Below are 27,377 nucleotides of genomic sequence, written 5' to 3' on the forward strand. Positions count from 1 at the left end.
AGTTAGAACAAAAACAGTAATGAGATGCCATCTTCTGTCTACCAAACTGAAAAAAAAAATCCTGTAGTTCATGAGGGTGTAGGGAAATGGTCCATCTCATACTTGGTTGTTTGAATTATAATGGGAAGTATATCAATACTCATTCATTCAACAAATGTTTATTGGATGTATTCTAGATGTCAGACACTAGTCTAGTTACTAGAATTCAGCAGTGAACAAAACAAAGATCTCTGCCTGCATGAAACGGACATTTTTCAAAATGTTTAAAAATACACATATCCATTTAACCTATAAAGGAATAACTACAGCAGTAGCATTTTCTTAAGAAAAATGCATTAAGTACTCACACACATTATTTAAGTGGAAAGAAATATATATTCAAACATTAATGGTAGTTATCTCTGTACGATGGAATTATAGATAATTTTTCTTTTTCTTTTTCTTTTATTAGGTTCTCATATTTCTAAATTTTCTGTAACAAACCTGTATTATTTGACATCTTTTGCTGCAAGTTTAAGATACATGATGTTTTACATTTTCACAGGTTTAAAATTGAGAATTATAAGCTCAGTGAGGGCAGGAACCTGTGTGTCTTGGAAACTTAGTTGAATCAATAAATGTGCCAGTGTCAAAAAGAAAATTTTTATACTTCAGGCCAAGGAGTACATTGTATTGCAATTGTCACTGTGCCTGCTTGACATTAACAATACCTATAAGCTGATTAATACTTTTGTCACTTCAGTTATTTGGGTTGAAAATGCCACATGAATTTTAACTTAAATTTGGATCCATATGTGTTGTTTAAAATATCCTTTGAGGGAATTCCCAGGCGGTCCAGTGGTTAGGACTCTGTGCTCTCACTGCCGAGGGCCGGGGTTCAATCCCACAGCTGTGTGGCATGGCCAAAAAAAATAATCATAATAAAATAAAGTAAAATAAAATAAAATATCCTTTGAAAAGATGAGTACAGTGTACATAAAAGAGAATTCAATTAAAGGTGGATTCCTAACAATAGCTAGAGATGGATTCTCATTCAAGCCTGAACAGTTATGTGTCCAAAGGTCCTCTGTATGCATTTTAATTAAGGAAATAAACAAAACAATACAAAATAGAAAAACTGCAGGTAATATGATGCAAGCCATATAATGTGAATTTAAACTATCATCAGTCCAAAAAGTGTTAATAAAAAGTTCAAGTTTTAGGGTAGGCATAGTGAACATCTGCTGTTTTTACCCCTTGGCACTTATATTTTCCACTTATGGTAAAATAGGACCTACTCCCCTCAAAACCCTTTCCTTTGGGGAACCACTCCTCAGCACATGTGATCTAAATAGGTTTGGCCCACACACCAAATTCTAGAGTTGTGCTATTCAATATAATAGTGACTATTTAATTTTAAAGCTACATTACTTAAAATAAAATAAAATTTAAAAATTAGTTCCTCAGTTGTGTCAGGAACATTTTAAGTGATTAATAGTGACACATGACTAGTGGTTACCGTACTGGACAGATTATAGGACATTTCCATCCTCACAGAAAGTTCTCTTGACTATTGCTGTGAGGTTTAGGTAGCTCAGCAAATCCCATGTGACTGGTCATGGTGATAAGTCCAGGGAAAGACACATGGCCTAATCAGGTTAGTGAGGGCCAGTCCCAGGACTTTGTAAGGGTTGAGGGAGAGGAGCTCTCACGACTCTATTGGAATAAAAGCGAGACCATGAGATTGGAACTACTGCAGTTTCCACAAGGACAGCACTGCTGAGTATGGAGACTGCGTGGAAGAGAAAGCATCTACTCATTGAGAGAAACCAGATCATGGTAATGTTTTTTTGAGCCAATGAGCCAGCAGTGTCTGAAGACTATCTGGAGATTTTTAAGTTACAAAAGCCAATAATTTTTCCTTTTGCTCAAGATAATTTGGGTCTGTTTTGTTGTTTAAATATATAACTGAAGGAGTATTGACTGAGATAAATAATCCAAGGTGAATTAACTGAAGTGCAGTGTGGTTGTCTCTTTGATGCCACCACAAAGGCTCAAAAGTGACTCCAAGGATATTAAAAAAAAAGACTTTGAGTCAAACTTTGATTGTAATTTGAAGACAAGCGTGATATGTAATAATATAGATAAATGCATACTATTGTCATTTAGCAAAAAGAAATTGTGTATGTAAATTTGATGTAGTTTATTTTCTAAAAAGCTGCTATCAAATCAGTGGGAGCTAGGTTCTACAATTGACAGCCTCTTTGAATCTATGAATATGATATATATTTACATTAATATATCAAACTTAGGGAGGACAACAAAATTTTTCCCATATTCTCCTGCTCATACATTCTCCAGAATTGCTTTATTGATGCATAGATGATTTACGACCTTTTCTTATACTGCTTGAAGTGGCTTGTGGTTGAATTTGGTGTAGCTTACTTCCATCTAATAAGTGTATATTATTGAGTAGTATTCCTTATGAGAAAAAAATGTGTATAACTTAATGTTACTAAAATTTTGGTGTATCATATTTAATTTTATATTTCTTTTCTCTTGTTTCTCACCTCCAATTTTATACCTACCATGAACTGCTTTGACAGCCAGCAAAGGTAGTTAAGATAACTGGAATGAGTAGGTGAAGACACTATAAAGATCCAGCATGTTAACCTTAGAGAAAGAATGCTTTAATTTTAGTGCAGGCCTTTTCAGGTTTGTTTTTTTTTTAACATCTATAATATAGCTATTAGAATCATTCTGCCCTAACTGGAGTTGAGTTCTCCACTTTCACTCCGATAGCCTTAGCAGCAGTTTGTTTGCATATGCTTCCATTCCGTTTTCATAATAAAATATAGTTAACAAAAATGAAAACGACAAGAAAATAGATGCGTTTCTAAAAACGACAGGGGATGGGGTGGGGGTAACTGGACATGTTTTCTAACCCAGTCCACAAAATCATGTTGTCTCTCATAGCACATTCCTTAAAGAGACTAACCAAATAGCAGATAGCCAATTTTCAGAAAGGCTCCCTCAGGAATCAGGGGGAGATGTTCAAAAACCACTCTGAGTCAACATGCTGACAGTGACCGGGGGAAAAAAAAAAAAAGACTCCCCTAGCATTTGAACTGTATACAAAGAACCATCACATCCCAGACTTAGGGAATGATATATGATGCACCTGGAAAAGTGCATTCAGTTAGGATAAACTCAATTCCAGAAATATGTGGAAGATTGGAGAGAGTTAAGAGAAAATAAAAAAAATGATGAAGTGACTGGGGAGGTGAGGTTGGGAGGGGGCTTGGGAAGAAAGATTAAAGCAACTGACAAAGTAACTTTTAAGATTTGACATGATAAGAGCCAACAAATATTTTAAAATAGCAAATTCTATAAAGACAGAGAAATTACTTGGAATGGTAAAAGACCACAGGAAAAGAAGCAAAATTAAGAAAGCTAAAATTCTGGCTATGTATAGGGGAAAATGAACAACAACAACAAAAATAGTAACTTTTGGAATATCCTCTTCAGGAGTCCTCCTAACTCATGGCAAATTTACTACTAAACGCAAAGGAAGTCATGGGTGTTGGAAGATGATTGTAAAGGAACTGCATAGTGGTGGACTGCATGACTGGAGACATTCTTTTCCACTTAGCATTTCTATAAATCTACTATATGAAAATCCAAATTTATGTTGAACAAGGGTATATTCCTTGACAAGCAGCAAGGTTTAAAGCAAACTTTTAAACAACCAGTTATTACACAGTTTGCCCTGGGATCTCTGACTATTACAGGGAAGAAAACTGTTTTTTAATCTGCTGTTTTCCAAAAACAATTCAATTAAAAATAATAAAAAATCTGAAATCCTGCCCACAAGGGTTAATAACTACAGAGGTGTCCAACAGATATTCAATCACAAAAATTTAAATGCTCTTTTCATTAAGCCTCTTGTGTCTTTTAACATAGCTAAACCAAGATAATTGTTTTGGGGCTAATTTCTGAGGCTATTTAATAACACCTCCTGCTAGACTTCTCATGTAAACTCAGCAAGAGGAAGCATCCAGAGTAATACAAAAATACTTGTGTTCATTTTACAGCTCAAATTCATACTTTATAAAAGAGATCCTGCTGTTTGAGTTTGACAACTGCCATACCAACTGCACTGGGGAAGATTGGATTAGGAGGCAAAGCTGCCTATGTAGTAAAGTCCCCACTCTCTAGCAGGATTTTTATGTAAATTCCATTACAGTTCATACTTTTGCAGGTAATGAAATGGATACAAAACACTTCAAGGTTTCTACGTCAGCAAAATAATGAACAGGATAGCCTGTAAACCGCTTTAATACATTTTTGACATTTGGTCACTCATAAAAATGGGCTTTGTATTTCTTCTTTCACATGGGTTTTCTTTTTTAATGCTACATTCTAACAACTCATAGCTCTACGGGTTATTGCTAATGTATTAACATGGACTACAAAGAGTTCATAACTTTAAATTTCAGTAAGAGGCAAATTTTGCATTATGTTTCCTTAAGAAACTGTGGACAGTTTTTTTTTCTCCAAAAATGGCATTCCTTCAGATTGGAAAAAGAAGCACACATACTTTGTAGACTAATGGCAATGCCAGAGGGATATGCTTTTGTTATTAACTAATCATAAAATTTTAAATATATAGATTGATCTATAATTATTCTTTTATATAATTTGTGATGACATGTATGGGCAAAAGTGTGTTTGCAAAAGACTAGTCTCTAGAGAAAATGTGTTTTTTGATTTCCAAATGGATCTTTCTTAGCAATAGTCAATGACTATAACAGAAACAGTCAAGAAAAATATTATGTAGCACAATGTATAAAATGTATTCTTTACCTTCTGCTATTGTCATTTTAGTTCCCTATACTGTATTGCACTTGAGGGTGAAATTCCCCTTAGTGTCAATGGAGAATCCAGGCATGGGGTAAAGGAAACCCAAGACTTTGGCAACAATGACACAATTCTCCAAGTGAAGCAAGAATGTGAACAAAGTATGCATTTCACATTTGAAGTATTCTGGTGATCCATTATCCCATTAGTATGGTTGAACTTTTCAGGAAAGTATGCTCATCTTTATTTTGGGATGACTAACACACATGCAATATTCCCTTTGGTATATTTAATAATTTCAGTCAAAATAGGAAGCCTATTGACATTTTACCTCATTGCCAAATCAAACAAGATTAGTTATATGAACTGAGTCTCACTGATAGATGAATTTTGATAGTGAAATGTCAAAACATGATGTATGAACTTTGACTTGTAGTTGGACTTTTGGGAGCCATGCAGTGCCTCTCTCCAAAGGAGAAAAGTCTGGCCTTAGGTTCCTGTGGACCTATGCAGAAAATCATATACGACTGGTTCATGACTTATGTTCTAGAATGCTTCATTCTCATGGAGCTCTCAAATGCACTCAAGTGTTCTAGAAGCAAATACTCCAGGACTTTGTTTTGGGAAGTACTGATAACTTAGAGAAACAGCCAGAAGAAAAGTGGAGACAATGTGACCAACCAATGCCAAATAGAGGCAAAAACCTCACATGCACTCATAACAATATTGAGTGTTACTCAAGTTTGTACTGATTGCTTTACATGCATTATCCCATATAAGCTTCAGGACAACCTATGAAGTAGGTCTAATATTGTCCCCATTTTACAGATGAGAAGACTGAGAATCAAAAACATTTAGCACTGTTTTTCTGATGATCAAATGCTATGTAGTAGAGTTAGATTCGAATCTATGTCCAGCATTCTCAATGACTTCAAATATTCCCCTTCCCAAAAAAAGTTGACTTACTTAATAGGATGAAGAAAGAGAATGCACCTGTATCTTACAAAATAAATGTAACTAAGACTCGATAACATTAAAAAACAAAACAAAACAAAACAAAAAACCCCCAGATATCTCCCTTTCCTTCAGTCTATCACAATGACCACCACCACCACCACCAACGACAAAGAAAACGTAATTTACCTTTTATACATACATTTTGGGATAAACATTGACATTTTTATTGAGATATAATTGACATATAACATTATTATAGTTTCAGGTGCACAACACAGTGACTTGATATTTGTATATAATGTGAAATAATCACAATAAGTCTAGTTAACATCTGTCACCGTACATAGTTATGGAATTTTATTTCTTGTGATGAGAAGTTTCAAGATTGACTCTCTTAGCAACTTTCAAGTATAGTATTATTAATTATAGTCACCATGCTGTACATTACATTTCCATAACATTTACTTTAGAACTGGAAGTTTGTACCTTTTGACCCCTTTCAGTCATTTTGTCCACCTTCACTCCCCTACATTGACTTTTTGTGGTTTTATTTTTATGTGTGCCTTTTGATGGTTTTTAACCTAGTTTAATCTAGGTCTTAGATTCTGATTTTGTTGTTGGTGGTGATAGTGTGCATGTTTTTGTCTGACCTAGATAAATCACAGCTGGTTATACTGCTTTAATTTCCCTCTAAGAGATTTTTCTTTAAAAATGCTGATCACCTAGGAAAGAGAAGATAAGAGATTCCTCAGTTTGTTATTCCTCAATTTGTTATTCCTCAGAAAGAGTCCTATATGATTCTAATAGTAACAAAATGTAGTTTCTAGGAATATAATTGTATTTTCAGTGATGACGACATTAGCCAATGAATGTGCACACACTCATGTCAGAACCTGTGCTAGATGCTTTGGGTACAGGGACCCATTCAGCACTCACAACAATACTGTGGAGCAGGTATTATTGCAATCATTTTTACAGATAACAAAATGGAGCTCAAATAATCTAAGGAAAATAAATTAAGGACACTGCTGAGGGTTATGCAAAGTCTATAGCAGAACAGGCCCAACACAGATCTTTCTGTTTTCAGAGACCTTGGTCTTCCCTTTACCACACTGTCTGCCATATTCAGAAACATGAACTATTTAAAGCTACTTTGTTTAAGGCTAGAAGTAAACTTTTAAGATCTGACAAACTATGTTAGAGACAAGAAATAAAGTTCACTAGTGTAAGATACAATAGCATATATGCCTCTCTTTCTTCCCTTCTTATCACTTACATCTTTCTTCTCTCTGCTTCCGTCCCTTTTTGTATGAGGTGATATTATTTATTTCAGTACCTTGAGCAATTATGATGTTGTGGAACTTTGGATATCCTGGCAGTGGTTGCCATAAGTGAAGGGAAGAAACACATAATCCTTAACTTTAGAACTGACAAGCCTAAGGGTGCCTGTGGGAACAGGATGCCTTGCCTTCCTTGATCTGGTTGGCCTCAAAATCTCAACTATTAATTGCGATACTAACGTGCACAATGGACCTAAGAACTCTGCTTCCTTTGACTTCTGTTCCTCATTATGTTCTGTGCCCTCGGTCTCATGAAGAGACAATGAAAGAGAAAGCAGGGGGGGGATAAGAGATATTTCCCCCAGCATTTGGCAATTTGACATGTAGGCAGATCTACATTTGTCTCTGTCTCATCCTTTTGAAGGTAAGCTTGTGGGGAGTACCATGCATGTCATGCTGCATTAAGTGCTCAGCACACTCTTACTCAACGCTTAACATAGTAACTCTCATATTCATTCGAGAGAAAAAAGTCTTCTTTTCTTATGTCCGGCCAACTGAAAAGATTCATAAGGATGGTTTAAAAAAACTTAAAGGCGACTTGAAGCACAAAAATTTACAAGATACACACACACACAGAGCAAAATGTCATAGTGGTAAAACGTACTATTTGAGTTGTTGCTCTTTCTCAGACCTAATGTCTGGATAAAATGTTTGTTCACTGCTGGTACAGATTGTATCACTCAAGAATAATATGTACTATGTGTTTTTGTAATTAAAAAAAGAAAAAAGAAAAATTCATCTGTTTGTGAACAAATCTGTACTTTTGAGTGGCCTGTTTGGTAGAAAGTTTATAGTACTTATTTTACTAACAAAAAAAGAAGGATTTTACTAAAATAGCTTCCTCCAGAAAATAAATCTGGATATGATCAGGAGCAGCCAAAGCAAGAAGCAGTAAAACCCCCAAATAATATTACAAACATCTTAAGTCACTTAACTTTATGTAAATCTACTGAGGAGAAAAAAAAATGAGAGCAGGAAAAAATGACTGAACAAAGCAGGTTAAAAACTGGGAGGAGAGAACACTTGCATCAAAGAAAAAGAAACAAAAGAAATTATAAGCTATTCTTCTTTTACTGGAAAGACACTAAGACTTGCACCTATGATACACTGCAGTAGAAGCAACTATAAAAGAAAAAAAACATGCCCAAACGTGTACTTGGATCAAGGGGGAGTAGCTACCTGCCACAATTACATAAAACCATCTCAATTTATTGTTGCAGGATTATTTATGAAATAGGAAAATACTCAAGTATGCTACACGCTTCTCAGAATTTTCTCCTTTCAGTCAGTAAGTTATACCATTCAGAACACAGCAAGTGCCGCATTCATTAACTTCTAATACTGAATTCAAGTTTTCTAAACCTTCTTTCTCTCTTTAGAGTTTTATGCCTGACTTCTGTTCCATTGTGTATTAAAATGTATTAAAAAGATGTATATTTTTTACTCTACTGTTTTCTTATACATCGCTAAGTAAAAAATATTTCTCAGATATTAAATATACACAAAGGTGCTTTTCCTGTAAATTATAAAAATTGCTTAAGGTAAAATGATCGGTAAATATTTTTAAACAAAGATATTTAAATGCATTTATTTTTAGGAAAGTTTGATACCATATAGCCCCAATCTTTGTCTAATAATAAGGTAACCATTTACTTTTTGTTGTCTGGAACAATCCCAATTTACTTCTCTTGTTCAAGCACAATTAATAAGAGTATCCCTGTTTCTCTCAAAGGTATTCAAGTGTATACAAAAATTATATAGTGACTTCTACCTAATATCAAGGAAGCCTGGCATGGAAAGATATGAAGCTTTTGAGACAAGCCCATAGGGGTTCTGTGCATATTTCCATCATTTACTTACTATGTAAACTTGGGCAATTACTTATTCACTCTGAGACCAATTTTGTGGTCGGCAGCATATGGATAATAATAGCTCATAGACTTGTTGGGATAACGTGAATGCAATAGTATTATGTCTGGGTACATACACGAATGAGGATAATAAGATCACCTTATAAGATTGTTGTGCAGTTTAGTTAAGATGATGAATTCATACATAGCGCTTAGCACATGGTAGATACGTAAAAAACACAGTTTCCATCATACTCATTCTCATAATCATCATTACCATCTGCCATTAGTGGCTGCTTATAAATAGTAGAGTTAACTGCTTCTCTCCTTCTAACCTCATCTTTTCTGGTACTCACTGATGTCACATATGTAGAAGATGTTTAGAAATTTGACTTGTACTTACAGCAATCAGGAATGTGAGCACTTTACTAGCATGTTTAGACTGAGACTGCTTTGAACACTACCTGGACAGCATTTGGTTTAGTTACTGGAAGAAACACATTGTTTTGTTTGCTATAAGAATGAATGTCTCAGAGTGTATCCTAAAAGTCCCCTCAATGCAGAAGAGTAGGAATTCTGACTCTTGGACAATCTGGGAAAATCCCAGATTCTCCACTTGGGGAAATTTCTTTGAAGTCTCCCTCTGATTCTTAAAAGTTCAAGCAGCTTCCATTTTATTTCATTATATATTTGTTTTTGTTTTGAATTTTCAAGTATCTTAAGAATCTGTAATCAAGGTAAATCTGTGCTCTAGTGAAATGTACAGTATGTGCTCTGGGGCTTATCTTCCTTCTCATCCACCTCTGCCTGCTCCCAGGTTACACATACCCCACTTTGAGAAAGAGCAGAGACTTCCCAGTTAAATACAGCTGGCTTACAAGTTAGTTCTGTACTTTGTGGCCTTTGCCATATTAGTTAATTTCTCTGAACCTCGGTCTCCTGATCTTAAAAATTGGGATACTATAAATACCCATCAAATTGTTTGATAATTAATGTGATAATGTCTGTAAGGCCACTAAGCCGCATATTAGGAGTTCAATCCATGTGAGTTATTTTACATTCTTTTAGTGTTATTTAAAATGTTTAGTGATATCTAGCCATGTCACATTGATGAGGACCAATTTGAATTTATTTCTATTGGGACAAAGAGCCCAAAAGCACATAAAATAGATGACATCTAGCTTACCACATAAAAATGTCCGTGCAATCCAACATGGAATCTCATGCAACTATCCAGGTTCTCTCTTTCAAATTCCCATAGTAACTCAACCTTGAGTGGTAATAGCTTATTAATGACCTTACTTGACTAGACATACATGTTTTTTGGAATCCAATTGCCATAAAGGAACCATATGGTTGAGATCTTTTTAGACTTTAGAAAGAGCATTAATAAAATGAAAACAGAAATAACATTCCAAGGCACAGGATTCAATCAGCCAAAGACTTCATTCTTTACTTAGCTGACACTTCGGTGTCTTTCAGAGTCCCACTCAGACATATCCCCTTTTGGGAAATGTTCCTAAAAGACCCTGTGCTTTCCTCTATCACTGTACTTATTGCAAACCACAGAAAATTCATGTTCATTTATCTATCTGGTCCCTTAACCTTTAAATCTTTAGAGGTTGTTGCTATTTTTAGTTGAATAAATAAATATTTAAATTTTTTTTCATTTTAATTTGAATGTGATAAGTATTGAGAGATATAACTCACATAAACAAACACTTTGAGGATCTTCAATAATATCTGAAAGTAGAACAGGGTCCTGAGACCAAGTAGTTTAAGAACCACTGCTCTAGAGTGTAACACCACTCAGCTTTGTATCCAGAGTGCCTGGTATTCACTGGCAGTTTCATACATGTTTATTTAATAGATCGGTTGGTGATGAGTAACTGAATATTGCATATAGTGCCAGAAGCATCTTACACTATAATAGAAAATATCTTGATATGCAATATGTGAGGAATCAATTAAAACGCAATTTAATTTTTTCCTTACCATTATTTCTTGCTTCATAATGCCTATCTCCAAAAGTGAGATAAGGAAAGGAACTGGTCATAATTAATCACATAATTAAATCACTCAAGAAGCATCTATTTGGAAAATATTATTTGCCAGGTACTGGGTTAGGTAGTGGTGGTGAGGAGGGAGACAGAGAAATAGGTTATTTCTCTTAAAGTCCATTCTCTGACAGCTACATCAAAGAATTTACTTGGTTGATTATCGAGTTATGGATTTTACAAAAATTTGTTTGGGACAAGATAATTTTAACATCTTTTGAAGGTTTTGTACAAATATTGGTTGACTATTTTTTATATTGTTTTATTATTGTGTTTTAAGGAATATTTAGGACCCACCTCTGTTCCAGTTTCCTGTAACAAAAGTTTGAATGCTTGCTGGTCCTGGAGTAGTATATAGGGGGAGTTTGGATGGGCAGAAAAACAGACCTGAGGGGACAGAGTGAGTGGGGAAACAGTCTCAGCTAGATTAATTTACAGCCTAAAGTCTCACAGAAAGAAGAATCAAGTCAGAAGTTTAAAAAAAATTCTAAAATCTATTATTTTTCTTTGTGTACTACTATTTTGCCTCCTTCAAGACAAAGTCAACTCTGCTTTCACCAAAGAAACAAGTACTATGTGAGGTGACAGGTGTGTTAACTTGATGTGAGGAATCCTTTCACAATGTATACATGTATTAAGTTATTACGCTGCACACTTTAAATATCTTACAATTTTGTCAATTATACCTCAAGAAAGCTAATAAAAAAAAAGATAAAGTCAACTGTCTTAAAAAAGAGAATATCATCTTGATAACTCTATGAATGAGAAAAGGTAGAAACAGTTTGAAATACACAGTACATTTTTTTAGTCCCACTGAATGAAGGAGATAATAAATCTTCTCTGGCCAGGAAATGAGCACTTTTGAACTGTGTTGATGTAGTTAACATACTATATGCAAGAGCTAAACCTTTGTAATTATTCTATGTATGCTATTTTATTCATTGTAAATTGCAATTTCTCCCTCATTTTAACATTTCTGAAATTGGGATAGATTGTTCAATTAATGATATATCATAGTTTCACTGGTAGAATTTTACATTTTCTTTGTAGAATAGAAAATATTGATGCATCTTACTATTGATAGCATCTTAGATTCAATAAAATATAATAGCTCAGAAAAACTAAATAAAACTTGATTCTAGGGGGCTTCCCTGTTGGCGTAGTGGTTAAGAATCTGCCTGCCAATGCAGGGAATACAGGTTCGAGCCCTGGTTCGGGAAGATCCCACATGCCGTGGAGCAATACTAAGCCTGTGCGCCACAACTACTGAGCCCACGTGCTGCAACTACTGAAGCCCTCACCCCTAGAGCCCGTGCTCCGCAACAAGAGAAGCCACCACAGTGAGAAGTCCACGCTCGCTGCAACTAGAGAAAAGCCCTTGCGCAGCAACAAAGACCAAAAAACGCAGCCAAAAATAAAATAAATAAATTAAAACAAAACAAAACAACTTGATTCTATAGTTATATGGTGACACCATATTCAGGATAGTGGTCTCTAAGGCCTTGAATCGCCCTTATTTCCCTTTTCCATCTCCTTGGAAAGTAGTGGACTCATCTAATGAGCAAATAAGCTGGTTTGCTTCGAGGCAAGGTAAGCAAATTTGAATGACACTATTTGATCCCTGTTAACTTTAGAGTTTGGTATAAAGTTCGCACAAGGGGAAAAAATCCAGCCCACAGCCCAAAGGGAAAAAATCCAGATGTTTAGTTAATTTATAAATAAGATGTGGTCACAAGACAGAGATTTCTGAGTGTATCCTAATTTTTATGCTTCAAAATATTAAACGTTTCCTCAGCTTACACTTGAGTATATATACTTTTAAATGGAAATAACAGCATGCGTGATTTTTTTTTTTTGCATTACCTCTCTTTTCTGAAGTGCCAAGGAAAGTAAATGTGTGCAAAAACATTTATGCCCACATCACTATCTGTACAGTGGTTAAACAATCAAAAGCACTTCTGCAGATGCACATATGAAAATTAAGAGCATTCCCACTTCCTCAGTCAAGACAGTCATGCTGTTCTGGCTGCGCATACGCATAATGGAAACAAAATTGCTTTAAATAATCAAAATACACAAAGGCACATTTTTCTGAGTGATTGGAAATAACCCTGACAAATGCTCACATTTGGTAAATTATGAGCTAGCCAAGTTACGTTTGCATAAACATAATGAAAAACATTTTAAAAAAATTTAGTAAGCATATAAAGCAAGGTATTCTTTTGAGAGTGAATTTCTTTGACAGATAAATCAACAACCATGCAGGGCAAGTTTCTGAAGGTGCCTCCCTGAGTATTTGAGGGGGGTGGGGGGAGAGAGAGAGCGCGTGCACGCGTTTGTGTATCCAGATACATATTTCGACGAATAAAAATTGTGTAGAATTATAAAAGAGTCAGAGATATTCTTCCAACTAAAAATAAATGTAGAAAAATCTTAGACACATCAAATAGCTACTTGTATTTTAAAAAGAAGAACACGAACTATGTGCAATTGAATGCTATGTTAATACGGCACACAAATAATTTATATTCCCCAGACATATCTCTTTGATAACACAGAGATTACCTATTAGGTAAACACATAATTATATTTTCTTCCAACAATCTAGATACTGTACCTCAGCGGCACACTTAAACAGGCATCAGTATGTAGTTGGAGAGGATTTGTGGGTGGCTCATTTAAAAAAAAGTATTTGAATAGGGCAAAAAATAATTTTCTATTCACAGGTAATATGGCACTATTTTTTATCAGATTGCTTTGGGTAGGTCCGGAGCACTGAGCACTACAACATGTGGCTACATCAAAACAAAAGCCAAAGAAAGATGTACATTCACTTAGGATTTTCTAGATTGGCCTATTCCTTAAGCTAAGCACAATACGGTAGGGAGGCTGACTTTACTGAATTTGCTGCATGGGTAACAAAGCTCTTCTGAGAATTCTGTAGCCTTTAGAAATTGCCAGTCGCTGAAGAACACACCTTTGCATGAAAGAAATATTATCAAGGTCTTTTCAAATGGGCTTGCCACATAAGATAGGACATTTTCACACACATCCGTGAAGGTAAACTGTGATCAAAAAGATGAAATAGGCCAAGGACAGTGGGTGGAGTGAAGATGACTTTCTTAGGGGGAAATTCTTTTAATTCCTAAGTATGAATTGCAGGAAGAGCCTAATTGTCCTTTACAACCTTAGTCATCTTTGAAAATCATCAACTTTTCTCCATTCACTGCCACCCACCTTCACTTGACAACACGAAGTAAGAGCTTGAGAGAAACCAGAATTACAACAGGTCTCTAGTTGGGTAAAATGGTGTAGCAAATCAGGTTAAACTGGTGCTACTTGCCTCACTCTTGAAGTAGGCCTTCTTCCTTATCTCTTCTTCTTCCAATTTAAGGGTAAACTCCTAGAAAGCTTAATGCTTTGCTTTGTTCCAATATTCAAATACACTAGAGATATTTAGTAAGAACTTATCACCTAGTGATATGATTTCTCTTCCCATCATTTTAATGAAACCTCTCCCCTGAAGGTCATCAATGACTAATTAATTGTGACACCCAACATTCTCATAGTTCATCTTTCTTGTCTGTGTCTCTTGCTTGTCTCCTGACCAGCCCTTCTTCCAGAAACTCTCCACCCTTCCTCTCTGTGGACATCCTCAGTTTTCTTTTTAACTGTGTGACTACAACTTTTGTCTCCTTCCTCTTCACACTTTTCATATATGTGATTTAAAAGTTTGTTCCTCAGCCCTCTTCTCTCCTTGTTCTCTCTCTTCCTTGACAATCTCACCTACTTTTTCCTGCAGATGACCCTCACAGCTCTCTCGGGCCCTGTCATCTCAGAGTGCCGGGTACGGGTTTCCACCTGCACTCTTTTCTTTTCCACAACGATAGGCTCTGGCACCATGAAAAACTCATTACGTTCAAAGTGAATTCAGTGTCTTTTCTCTCACATTTCCAACTTCTCCTAGTGCGTCCTATTTGCTTAATGTCATCACCAAGGTTTGAAGTCTCAAAGTCAAATATGACAACTTTCCTGTTTCCACAATAATTTGCAAAACCCTGTCAATATTTCCTGAGATATCTCTGCCATTTATATCCTCTTTTCCATCCCCTCTCTTCTATACACTACCCCAATAGTTTCCTCAATGCTCTTTAGACTTTTCTGCATCCAAACCACTTTATATATTGCTGCCAGAAAAATCTCTTTAAAACACAGTTTGCTCATGTTTATGTGCATTTCCATATCTAAATTCATTTGCTTCAAGCATTTGCTTTGGCAGTATTTTTCTTTTCCTACAAAAGAAATATCTCTCTTCTTGGTGCCTCTATGTCATCAAGTATTCTAGTCAAACAGGTTTGTGTTCCCATTTAAAAGTGAGCTCCATAAGTAAAGTGTCTTGCAAGTTTATCCTCAAATCCCCTACATATGCTGCAGTGACTGACATAAAGTAGACCCTCAAGAAATCTTTGATTTAAGTTGGCTTGAGTATTATTCTTTTGTTTAAAAACTTTCCACATTCCCTATTTTTACATGCTACAAACTCTTTTACCTGGTAAACAGGATCTTTGGATTTGGGATCTGGTAAACGTTGGGAGAAGGATAAGCAAAAGGCAGGGAAAGAGACCCAAACAAAAAGGAAACTGAGAGAAGCAACTGGAAGCAAGTGGTAGAGTGGAAGCATTCTGAGACAATCTTTGTATTGTCCTTTTGCCTACTGAATGTCACCTGGTCCTTGGGAGCCCTGACATACTACAACCACTGATGTCTCTAGGAATCTCAGAATGCACAAGTGCCCCTGTTATACCACACCCAGGCCTGCTGCTACCAGGCGTTGCCCTGTGTCCACTGGCAGCCACTCAGTGACTGATGTGGTCCTGTCTTCTGGCAGGAAAACTGAAATAGCCAACTAAGCCCAAGAATACACCTGTCCTAAAATGCTAATGGTAATTCCAGACATATTAAGCAGAGACTTAGACCTTTGGGACCTTCTCTTTCTTTGCCAAGTGATACATGGGAACTGTACTGAACACTGGTTTTCAGGCAATGCTGCCGAGGTTTTGGTGCCTAATACAGGGAGTATGAGCCAACAGGAATCTGGGTTATGTAGGGGGAAAGTGCTGTGATAAAGGGAAACCTAGGCAGCTCCATACAGCTTTCTCCTCTGTTGAATAAATACATTTACAAGGCCACAGGTGAGCAGGAGGAAGGAGGAGCCCAGAGGGATAGTTTTCCCCAAAGACTAAGCTCTTTTGTGCATTAATTGTCTCCTTTACTTCAATGTGCAGATATCTTCCCCACAGTTCCTTTCTCAGTGGAGAATGGAAGAGTGCTAAACTGTAAACAACGACTTTAGGTGTGCTGATATTGAAGAATGTAAAGTTATAGATTGTTTCTTAATTACAAGTCGAGTCCCATTACTCACTTTACCTTGACACAAGTTAATGTCTAAGTGAAGCTTTTACAATGACAATTTTCCATTTCTCCATTGTCCCACATTTCTTTACCTAATACTGTAAATTATTTTTGCTCCACCTTTTTTTTTTAGTAAGAAAATAAAGTCATTTTTATCTCCCTGTCATATCCACCCTTTCCTATACCCTCCCAGGGAATGATTTCCCCAACATCCTCACTAGAATTGAGGGCATCCAACATATACTCTCATAACTTTCCTCACATCTCCCTCGGATTTTCTCTGTCACCAGCCCCTTTCCCTCTCCTTTCTTGGAGTAATATTTTTTAAATCTCTAAAGCTAACACAGCTACCTGTACTCTCCCCAACTCCTGCCCCATTAAGGACACATTTCTGCTTAAACCCCCAATTGCTCAGCTCCACTAGTTTTTTTCTCTCCTACAAACATGGTTAAATCTCCTCTTTTGCTTCACTTCTTCCCCTTCACTTTATGAATAGAGATTCCACACATTTCCTATTTCCAATTATTCGCACTTTCATTTTTCTCACGCCCTTGAAATATGTATCCAGCACCCACAAATCTGTGGAAACAGTTCTTGTTGACCATATCCTTGCTGAATCAGTAGCTGCTGTCAGCCGGTCTGTAAGTCTCTGTAACAATCAGCACAGCTGACCATTCTGAATCAGCAGTGGTGTGTCGTGCTTCCACACTGGGTTACAAACTTTCTTCATGTCTGTGGCTAGAGCTTCCTCAGGATTCCTGAACACTTTCTCTCTCCAGATGAAATCCTCTTCTTTCCTCTCTACACATTTATTCTCCTTCCTTCCTATCCTGGAATTGTTTCATGAAATTATTTGCATCATCCATTAATATAGGTCATTTCACATATCACCACATCCTCACACTAGAAGTCGTTTCCTATAGACAAAATCTTCTAAGACTTTTTGCTCTCCTGCCAAAGTTACTAATATATCCACATACCAAATATTTTTAAATATTTTGGTCTCAGGCAAGTGGAATTTTCTTAATACATACATATTTTGTGAATTTATTTTTGGTTTATTTTTGTTTGTGCTTTCTGATCATGGGTATCTGCCCATGACAGAACCAAGAGGAAAAGTTGTTTGAGCTCAGGGTACTTGGAACTCATAGCCCCTGAAAACCACTGTTTCCAAATTACTGTGTTTCACATCATGAAGATACCCTTGAGTTCTTTCACTATCCTGGATTTTCTCCTTCCTTCTTGCATATTTTTAATATGTAGGGTGAGAGGGTTATGACCACTCTGAAAGTGAAATGGGAGCCTAGGTGGTGTGTATGAGTGTTTTTACTGTCACTTTCCCCTTTGTACATAGACATATCCCATATCTATAGGAAGTTTTGGCAGTGGAACATTTGAACAGATATTTTAGCAAGGAAAGGTCATGCTCTCTAGTCGGTGTTCCTGAACAGATTGAGAATACTTAGGTAGGTAACTGCTTACTTTTGGTCAGACCAAATGGTGTCAAATATCTGTCCTATATCATCTACATGATATGTACAGCTTTTCTCCTTGAGAAATTATAGATTTAGGCTTTCAGAGAAGGGTATTGACAGGCTTCCTCTTCAATCTATTCTTATAAAACTTTGGAGCTTGCTTGATAGACTTTCACATATCCTTTACAGTGTCCATTTGGCCCTGTGGGTGGAAGCAGCTCCTTTCATCTTACACAAGAATGGGGTTGAAGAAACGTCTGAGAGGGAATTAGTCTCCCAGAAAGGCCAGGAGAACTGTGTGTGTGGAAGGCCATAGATTCAAGTTTCTACAAGTGGGCTTCTCCAAGGTGATAATTGCTAATGGCATATATTTCCCAGGGAAACCGAGTTAGGTTCCTTCAAGCAACCCCTGAGAGAAAGGAGATGGCAAATGCAGGGTCTGTTGTGTACCTTGCTTACTATTGTATATCCTCTGCTTTGCAGCATCTGACAAAAAATAGGTGCTCCATAAATATTTGTACAATAGAATTGAAATGTATTAAAATGTATTAAATGCATTGGCAAGGAAATAGATAGTAGCATTGGCAGTAGTAATAGCAGATTTCGGGGACTTTTAGGTAAATTCCTTATATTCTTGTACCACTTTCTGAAGAAAGTATCAGATATTTTCTTCTGGTTGTGATTAAGGAAGAATTTTTTCCCTAGGGTATTGTGAAAGAAGCTGGGAATTTTGTTGAAGCTGATCTCTGCTAAGAGATTCAGGGGTCAGAATGGAACATCTCACCTCAGTACATTTTAGGATTAGGTGCTTTCTCAAATAAATCAATCCTTTCCCTGAAGCCTCTGGCCACTGATGCTGGACACAAGATACTAGATTTGATACACAAGCAGGCAATTCAACTGTGACCATTGCTTTATTCCTCCTTGGAATTTACATATAAATTTAACTTTTTAAAATATAGTTTCATCAATTATGAAAAATGGCCATTTTGGATAATTACATGAAACGTCAAATAGAAATATTCTATAACTGGTATAAACGTTACTGACATCAAATTGGCGTTATTGCAATGTTTCGTGTACCCTCGACAGTTTTTTAAAAGCCCAAAACATTTTATATTAATCAGGAAGAAAACAAGGTATGTCACAGATAAAAATAACGCACATATTTTTGTGCTTATTATTTAAAGAAAGGAGAAACATCTGAAATCTGTTTGCTAACTACAGTATAATACAAATTAGCCTGCAGGCACTGTGTGTGCTGTATTCTGTCTGCTTGCCAGCCCCGCTTAGTCCCAACGTATTAATGAGCAAGTACAAGTATTTGAACAATCAGCATTTCCGCATTTGCATGCAAACTCTCATGCTGTGTAATTACACACAGAGCTGGCACTCAAATTAATTAAAGCTGATTTCTCTGTGACTGCAAACTGGTCATATCCTCAGCTTTGCCTTCTTATGAAGTTATCACTCTACATTCAACATGACACTTCTGTCCCTGGCATTCTCAGTAATGCTAATATTCGACAATTGTGAATCCAGAAATATTTTAGATTGCAGCTGACAATGGCTATGTGTTCTTGTGCTTTTCCTCTCCTCCCTATTTTCCCCTTTCTGGTATAAAGATAAAAAATAGCTTTTGAATGCTTGCTTTGTAATTATCTCAAATAATAATGCAAACAAATTACATATATTGTTTCAGCTTGTTTCCTCCCCTCTTTTATGATTCCACCCACTTGATTAGCACTTACAAACAATTCATCAAGCTTAAAAAAAAACCTGTTTATTTGATACTAGCAAACAATTAGTTTTGATGGTTTTGGTCTTAATTTTGAAAAGGCTTTAACAAATGCTGTTTTATTTTAATAGATAAGGATCTCATAATTCAGGATCAGGGAGATTAGGAGAGAAGGAAGCAGCAATGACTACTAGATTTGATTAAGACTTTTTCAATCCTCATCAAACAGAGACCATTATTTGCCAAAGAGATCCGTAAATGTTAATTTCTAGGGCGGAAGACCTTCCTTAGCTCTTCCACAGTAAAGGCATCTCCTTTTGGTTTCTCAGTTCCTCCGAAGTTACTCTTTCTGTGACAATTTCTTTGAAGAGACATCCTTAGAGCAATTAAGATAACATCACGATTCTGTTTCATAAATTTAAATCTCCTAATACAGGTGGCTACTAAAACCGTCTTCATGTAGGGCCCTGGGAGATGATCTGCTTTGACACATTGTTCTGAAATCACTTCTTACCACTCAACCACAGTTCACCATCACCCCATTTCTCTGTATCCCATTAACCAGAAACAGCACAGACAGCTATTGCAGGGGCTGGATGTCTCTTTTCAGAGCAGGCACCAAACAATTCTATCTCTCAAGTTCAAGATCCTGAAATACACGGCCAAGAAGATTGCCTCAGCAATCTACATTTGAAAGGGAAGACTGAGTAGGGAATCACCTTATAATCTATCTCTAGTGATCACAAGAGATATAATTGCCCTTACCTTATTGGTAGTACTTCTGGGTCCACATAGAACATCAGTTAGCAAACTCCCTTCAGATTCCAGTTGTCATACAATGAGAAAAGAGTATCTTTCCCGGAGAGGCTCTGGGGAGATCACAGTCACAACACTACTATCCTGATCCGAAGTCTGCCCTTCTGTCTTGTCATGAATTTCCTATGCAGACAGGTGTCATACTGGCATGAATTTTGTTGCCAAGTACACTTTAAGAGTGGGTGTGGCTGTGATCATGTAGCCAGTTCCACCAGTCTCTAAACCCTCATAACCTTCACTGCTTTCAATATTTCACTCAAGTACCCAGTGACTTCATGAGTTACCCACGCACTGGACCCGACTAATAGAGGTGTGGGAACAGTATCAAGTTAAGCAGCACCGTCACTGTAGTACACAATGCTCATTGCTACTGGCGAATACCTGTTTGCTGACTCAGGATCGGACTGCACTGAGCAGAACTAAGCAGTTCTACTGCTTTCTGTTTGTTTCCTTTTTAGAAACTATCCTCTTCTAATTAACCATTTAGCAAAAATACATTCTTTGTGACATTCATTCCTTAAAAATATAGACTTTTTAAGCATAGAGAATTACTATATTTTAACCTTTTTAAAAAACAAGCACTCTCAAAACAAAAGACAAAGAAAATTGGAATTCCCCAAATAATTAAAACGAACATCACTGCATATGTTGTATATTTTGCTCTTAAATTTTCTGATAGCAAATCAAATAGTTATGTTTCTTTTACTTTTTCTTAAAAGAAAAGGATAGTAGGAGAAATGTTCTGTAAACATCTTAGGAAAAGGGAAGTTTTTCCTCTTTACAGAGTAGCAGAATAGCTGGTACTCAATGATTTTTTAATTGATGGTAGTATTAAAAAAAAGTAGATTGGCTACATACTTTCTTATAGGAATATGCGTAAATGAAATTCAGGTATGGAAATAGCAAGACAGGATTTTAGAAACCTGCCAAAATTTTATGTTTTATTAATCATTGTAAGTGTAACATGATCAGAACAAAGTCTAGAAAATATGGGTCTCAATATGTGTAAATGGTATGTCTTTGACTTACAATTTCTACCCACTTTATCAATGTCCTCTGGAAGTGGTAGAATACTAATTTTCTCAGACCCCTTAATTCCTCAATGACATTTAAATCAAGCGAACTGTTTTGCTTTTTTTTTTGGATTGATTTATTCTCAAATATCAAAGTTTGGTCCAAAATCCTACCCAAAGCAGGAATTCCTATATAATACTGTTTTCCTTCAACTTGCCCACCATCTAGCATAAAATTGATGTGTAGTGATATTCAATACATTTTTGCTAAGTAAATGTTTAGCTGTACATTTTAACTGTGATGTGGATATTGTAAATGATATAAATCAACTAACCTGCAAACTCTTGAAGCCTTCCTTTCTGAACAGGGCTTATACAGGTTTGCACATAAATGTGAATGGTAATCATTTGTTAAATAAATTGAAATTAAATAACTTTGAAGAGAATACATTACTAAGTCCAAGACAATCCATTCTCATTTTAAATAGAGATCTTCCTTATATTTGACCAATATCTTCCTGAATTGTCCATTCTTTGGTATAATTTTTTTCTGAAGCTTCATGAAGTTTTGAGGATAAATTTAATCCTTATTCCACATGAAAGTTATTCAACTATTTGAAAAATGACTATCCTTTTTCCCTAAGTCTACTCTTTTTTCAACTTGAACATTCCTTTAATCATTCTAATATGAGATGGCTTTTAAGGCCTCTCCCCATACTGGATAGATTCCAGTTTGTCCACGTCTCTTCTAAATGTGGCATCAGAACTAAATGCATTGCTTGAGATGTGGTCTAATTATGCAAAGTAAATGGGTACGGATGCCTGCCTTGTTCTGGACTCTATTTCTAACAATTTAGAATTTTCTGAAGGCAGGAAACATACTCTGAGGAGGGGTTAGTATCATTATCATATTTTTAGTTGCTGAACTTTTATGAAACTAAAATGTCAAATCTTTTTCATACCAAATTCTGTCTAATCAAATCTCGTGCAACTTCTTGTTGCAATTGATATTTTGGATTGAAATTATGGACTTCCTATCCATCCATGTTAGAGCTTATCTTTGGTATTGGCCCATTGTTCTAATTATTTGTGGCAGTTTTGAATCTTGATTTTGCTATCCAGTGTCTTGGTTGCTATATTTCACTTTGTGTCATTCTTTAAAAGACGTCTGAGTGGCTACTATGGGTCAGGCACTAAATCAGGCAGTGAGGATACCAAAAGCAAGAAGACATGGTCATTTTCCCAAAGGAGCCCACAGCATAGCAAGGAGACTGCCAAAATAATTATTATTATTTCTTCAAATCATTGGCAAAAAAAAAATAAGTGCTAGTGCACCTCTCAGAGATCTCTCTTCAGACTGAAAACCAATCAGCCTTAGCTAGTGAGAATAAAGTACAACACCTATCATTTTTTTTTTTTTAAAGATTTTTAATTTTTATTTATTTATTTATGGCTGTGTTGGGTCTTCGTTTCTGTGCGAGGGCTTTCTCTAGTTGCGGCAAGCGGGGGCCACTCTTCATCGCGGTGCACGGGCCTCTCACTATCGCAGCCTCTCTTGTTGCGGAGCACAGGCTCCAGACGCGCTGGCTCAGTAATTGTGGCTCACGGGCCTAGTTGCTCCGCGGCATGTGGGATCTTCCCAGACCAGGGCTCGAACCCGTGTCGCCTGCATTGGCAGGCAGATTCTCAACCACTGCGCCACCAGGGAAGCCCAACACGTATCATTTTTATTGAGCACTTATTTAAGTATAGGTAAAAAGCACCTCAGGTACATTATGCCATTTGAGAAGCACAATGTCTTTGTGATACAGATAGTTGTAAACCCTTGTTACAGTTGAAGGGATTAAGGTTCAGGAGTTTATGCAAGTTGCACAAATTTACATAGCTGATAAATTGCAGGGCTTCAATCTGAACCACCAAAGCTGTGTGACTCCAAAGTTCATACTTAGATACTCAAAAGAGGTAATTCTGCCATTTTTAAAAACTTCCTAACCATATTATAAACTAGCTCTAACTTATCTACTAAGAATGTATGAGTACTTTGATTGAAAGACTTACCAAATTTAAACTCTCTTTTGAAGAGTAAAAGTAAATTAGTGTACTTGGGGTTGCTGTGTTCTTAGCGAACCCATACTGATTCTTAATAGTCATTGCCATCTTCTCAAAATGCTCACTTTTACTTTAATAATCCTGTCTAAATTTCGCTAGGGACTCAGGTTAAACTCACTCGTTTGCAGTTCACAGAATCTTTCTTTCTTTCCTAATAAAATCAGGTCAGCGTCATCGACTCATCTCCAGTTTGCTTAATTCTGCCCCGTTCTCTGTGATAACTGCAAAAATAATTGGCGTAGGTTCCATGAATACATCTGAAGTTCTTTCTTTCCTGAGGACACTACGGCATATTTATGTAGCTCTCAGCTTCACCTTCTTGGGGTTCGCTTCTTGTAATGGGACTTATTGGAAGTAAAATGAAGATTGAATTGTTCTGCACAAAGTCTAACACTTAAGACACACTTCAAAAGTATTTGCTGAAAAAAAATCTACATAATGGAGAGGGAGAAAAAAGCTCCACAAACCTGTTTTATAAAAAAGAAAAAAGACCACTATTTTTTGCCTTCTCAGGAGGAGCAATTCGTATATCACACACGAATGGTTCTTTTGTTAGGGAAAACAACTAGGCAAAGCTGGACAAGGCATTCAAGTCGAGAAAGTCAAGTCTTTTTGGGCATAGCCCGTCAGGCATCACTGGATAAAGACACAGCTAAATTTCTCTATAATGAATTATAAACAATTTGTCAGTCTGAGAAACAAGACTTGGCCGTGGGAAGAAGGGAAGAGATAGGGAAAGTGTAGTGGTGTGAGATGTTGCCCAAGAACATGGCAGAAGGCCCAGAGCACAACACGGGACTACGGCCAGGGAGAAATTCTGAAGCTGCTCACACTCAAATCTGAAAACATAGCTGCCCCGGCACTGTGCTAACCCAACAGGTGACACTGGAACGATAATACAGAACAAGGTCCTTTTCTTCAAGATGGAAATACAGTGAACGATCTCAATTTTGTAAAATGAAAAATATCTTTAGAAGAGGAAATAACTTCTGGGTTTTTTTCTTTTTTTTTTTGAGCACTTTTATTAATTCAGTTTGAGTGGGTATTAGAAAATACTAAAGCCCTTATCTTATAATTTTCTATTAATATGACTTTTTCCTAAGTGTACTTTTATTATAGTATATTTTTAAGAGCAGTATTAACTCTTTTACAGAATAGTATATATGTTTATTACATAGAAAGGCCTAAGATTATTTCTGGTAGATAAGGGTAGAAGAAAGGAAGGTATGCTATCAAGAGAATGTAGAGTCCCCCAGATGTGAAAGATTTTTGAAAATGTTATTTCATTCTACCTAGAAAAGACTAAAGTATCAGTTTTATATGAATTTCATAGAAATAACCAAAAAATTAGCAGGAAATAAAGACTTTCTGAGAAAATTTTTTTTTCTGGAAGAACACTGTGATATTATCTCAATATTTCTAAAATATTTTAATAAAATAAATACATCTGTTAATAAAAATAATAAATTCTGATGGATAAAATATAGGTTATATTAAAAGAGATATACATATATGTGTGTGTATGTAACAGAAAATTTAACATTCACAATTTTAGTCACTGTTCGATGGTATAGCTCAGGGAACTCTACTCAGTGCTCTGTGGTGACCTAAATGGGAAGGAAATCCAAAACAGAGGGGATATATGTATACATATAGCTGATTCACTTTGCTGTACAGTAGAAAGTAACACAACTTTGGAAAGCAACTATACTCCAATAAAAATTAATTTAGAAAAAATCACTGCTCGAAGGTAAAAATTTGTTGCTGAGAATGGTTCTCTTTGGTAATATGCAGTATTGGAAGCATCAGCACAGTAGTATTATGCTAATGCATTACGGCTGGAAGATGAACCTCACTGAAAAATTTAAGAAACTGAATACTGAACAGTTAGTTGCAGAAGGGCAATTACGGGACCGAGTCTGGTTTCATTATCTAAGATGAGTGAGAATAAAATGCAAAACTGAAACATAAATGATACAGGGCATATTAGGTATGAGATTTCTTTTTTGTTTTAATTATCTAACTTTTCATTAATAAGTGTTTTGAAATATATAAACCTAAAAAAAAAAAAAAGAAATATATAAACCTTTCTTTGATGCTGGCTATTTCAAAGAAAAATATTATATGGACTTACGTTACATTATATTATAATAATTCTAATAGCTAACTTTCTTATTACCATGTGCCAGGTATTGTGCTAAACATTTTACATAGATTTTCTCATTTATTACTACCACAACTCTTTGAAGTAGATGATATTATCATCTCCCTTTAACAGAGGAGAAAACTGAGGCACAGAGAACTTAAGCAACTTGTCCAAGGACACACTGTTAAGCAAATAATTGAGCTAGGATTGAAACTCAGAATCTGCAGACTCTATGCTACCTCTATTAACTTATTTTGCATCTAATGTGTGCTTTCTTTATGCGCCCACTATGTTCTTAAGTGTTTTTCATATGATCTATACTCTCATGAAGGAGAAATTCAGCTTCCTAGTTTATTTTGTCATGCTAAATGGTCTTTAATATCCTATTCAAATTGAGTATAAAATATACTTGTGTCCATTAGGACTCAGCTCAAGGGCCAACTTATTTATGGAACTTTTGTTGATTTCTTTGGGCAGAGCTGACCACTGACTTCTTTGTACACCCCGTACTCTGCACAGATGCCTATATATGCCCATAATATCCACTGCACCTCTTTAGTTGCATATCTACTTATCTCCAGGGCCTAGCTTGGTGTTGGAACACAGTAGGTGTTAAAGAACATTTGTGGAACAAATCAATAACTGGGGCTACTCCTTATCTTTTCTTCATTATTTTTCAACATGTAACTTTCCCTGCCAGGCACCAATTTGTCCCCTGCTGGGGGAAAGCAGAGTACTGCCTCCTCTAGACTTTGAATTAGTGTTTTCCCTCCTTACTAAACTAAAGTGCTAAAGAAACATGAGTTTCTCTGCTCAAGCAAGGAGCGTTTTTGATAAATAAATAAGTTAAAAATACCAAATCAACAAGCTTCTTGTTGGATTACCTCAAAGAGAAGTTGCCCAAAGCTTGCCCACATTAACCTCTGATAGATGTGGCTCAGTGCCATTCTCCTCAAAATCTTAATTATTAAGTGATCTGACCTATAGTTTAAACAGAGAAGGAAGCTGTAATGTTTTTTACCCTAGCATAGACCTGGGGAGAAGAGTAAGTCAAGTGCAGACTCATGTGTCAGCATACTACTACTCTTTCCTCTCTTCAATTCATTCATCTGACATTTATTAAATTAATGACAGACTAACTAAATGATGGCACGGGGAGGGGTGGGAAGCTGCAGGTGGGCTCTGAGACGGCTGCAGAGAGCAGGGGACCTTGGAGTGGAGCACTAGGATTAAGGTTTAGTCAAGAAAAGGGAGAGTAGCAAGTGGACAGTATGAATAGTACCAGGAACAGCACCAATCACATGGGGACACATGCCCTCTTGGGCAACTGTGAGAAGTACATTGGAGCAAAAGGTTCTTGGCGGGGAGAAGAGATGGACATGTAGCCACACATTCTGGTGTGAACATTTTATGATAAAAGAATGTAGCAGAACTGCACTTTAGGCCTACCTCTGTCATGACCTCAAGGCATGGCCTTATGAAAGTTCTTTTACACCAGAAGTGCAGAAATCAAATGCCTAAAAAGGCCAAGCAAGTAAAGATTAATAAGTGAGGAGACTGGGGATAAGGCAATAGGAGGTAGTAGTAGTATGCTGCTATGCGGGATAAGGGCCCAGTGTTATCCA

The 27,377-nt window shown here is 36.3% G+C and overlaps 1 protein-coding gene across 2 annotated transcripts in view; it reads right to left on the reverse strand.

Moving 5' to 3' along the window:
- The window catches only part of ADGRL2 (adhesion G protein-coupled receptor L2), a 266,791-nt gene extending 239,877 nt beyond the window's left edge, over positions 1-26,914 (reverse strand). Inside the window, exons 1-2 of one of the 2 annotated variants that reach the window (XM_082354785.1) lie at positions 23,216-26,914; positions 20,434-22,898 (exon numbers count right to left, since the gene is read on the reverse strand). The gene's annotated coding sequence lies outside the window, so the exon portion shown is untranslated. Of the gene's footprint in view, positions 1-20,433 lie in introns of both variants that reach the window. The other variant, XM_082354786.1, reaches the window with a different exon arrangement.
- Positions 26,915-27,377: the final 463 nt, after the last annotated feature.

Source organism: Balaenoptera borealis (assembly GCF_965194805.1).
Source record: "Balaenoptera borealis genome assembly, chromosome: 1".
In the NCBI taxonomy this organism is placed as follows: domain Eukaryota; kingdom Metazoa; phylum Chordata; class Mammalia; order Artiodactyla; family Balaenopteridae; genus Balaenoptera; species Balaenoptera borealis.